We start from the raw sequence: 1,740 nt of genomic DNA, 5'->3' as shown, positions 1-1,740 counted from the left end.
CCCCCCCCGCAGACCGCAGCGTGAGCGATACACGAAAAACGATCGGTTTCACAGAAAAGACACCGCGCGGCGGAGTCGTTTTATTTTTGTTGCGACTTGATTATTCGCGAATTTTACGCGGATGTCCGCGTTGGTCGGTCGGACACAACAACACGCCGAGTGTTTCTTTTTCTCATAGAGATGCCTGGAAACTGAGGGTACGGGGCGTGATGCAGCCAACCCCGTCCGTGTGCACCACACCACCATGGGGTTGTCGTCGGTTTGCCACGGCCGCGGTGGCCGGCAGCCGCGAGGTGGCGTCGCGGTGCAGCAGCAGCGGGCTTGAGCCCAACGACGTCACTCACGCAAGCTTTGAGCCCCTCGCCTCACCCCGGCGACACGCGCTCAAATGTATTCTCCTCGTCAGAGATCGGCCCCTCCGATGGGCCAGCCCTACTATGGCTCAAGAGGGGCTCAGCCCGTCCGTCGTCCCCGCGGGCGAGCGACGCGCGCGCGCGCGCTTTGTGAAGCAAATGCTCGAGAGGGGCTGCGCCACTGCGGCGCAGTCCGGGACCCAAGGCGGCAAATGTATACCGCTTCTGGACTATCTTCGTCTACTACATGTATATAATATGCGCAGCAGTCACTCCGTCAAGCAGCGCCTCGCCAGTCAGCCGCGCTCGTTTTTAGTCAGGGGTCGCAGAACGTGGTCACGGCCGGATCCAGTTCAGCGCGGCGCGGCAGCCGCGCGACGGCGCCTCCTGCACGGCGACACAGCGCCCCTCCTGGCCTGCCCGCTCCGCCACGCTCCGCCACGCCCCGCCCCGCCGTCGAGGTGTCAACCTCGTTGTCGGTTGTCGCCGATCTGCACGGCCGCGCGTCACGTTTCCGCGGCCCGCCGCCGGCTAGCGGCAGCACGCACGCCGCGACGGGGGCTCTCGAAGGCCACGGCCGCCGCGGCCCGGGCAATGTGGGTCGTCTGCTTGCTCAAGCAGGCCGGCTATGGGCCCCGGACCCGCACCCCGCGGCATCGACTGCGAAAAAGACTGGCGCTTCACAATATACTGTTCCGACATAATAATTTCGGTATTACATTGTTTGACCGTTATGACATCGTTTATTTCTCCAGTTACGAAGCCTGACGGCAGCGCAAAAGCCGTTTTGCTTGATAATTCATCTGTTTTTCGAGGATTATGCGGCCGGAAGGGCCGGAAGCTGCTCCAAGCAGCATGTATTTATGCCGGCGTGCTGATGCGCGATGGCGCCGGGCGAGCGGGCGCCGCTTATCGGCCGCTGCTGCGCCGTGCAGGCCGCCGAGGCCGCCGAGGCCGCCACCGAAGGTGAGCAGAGCGACATTATGGGTCGTCGGGGAGGTGCAGGGGCGTCGTGGACGCCCCTGTAGCGATATTGTGGGTATGGGCCAGGCCAAGTGGACGCCAAAGTGCGACATTGTGGGTATGGGCCAGGCCAAGTGGACGCCCCCCGTTGCGACATTATGGGACGTCGGGGAGGTGCAGGAGCTCCGGGGACGCCCCCTCTTCCCCCAGCCCGCCAACCACGGAGGACGCAGAATACTTCTGTGTCCTCCGTGCCCCCAAACAGAGCGGCGCGTATCCGCCGCGCGCCCGCGGTGCGGCGCCGCCGGCGTCGTCGGCCTGCCAGCCCGGAGTCTGGAGTGAGAATGGTCCAGACCGGGCCCGGCCTGGAGTGTTGCGGCCACCGCGAGGGGTGGTGCGGAAGGCGGCGGCGGCGCGGCCGGCG

Source organism: Frankliniella occidentalis, unplaced genomic scaffold (genome assembly GCF_000697945.3).
Source record: "Frankliniella occidentalis isolate FOCC.00 unplaced genomic scaffold, Focc_3.1 Scaffold73, whole genome shotgun sequence".
Lineage (NCBI taxonomy): Eukaryota > Metazoa > Arthropoda > Insecta > Thysanoptera > Thripidae > Frankliniella > Frankliniella occidentalis.
The sequence above is the reverse complement of the archived record's forward strand: the minus strand, read 5'-3'. Positions refer to the sequence as shown.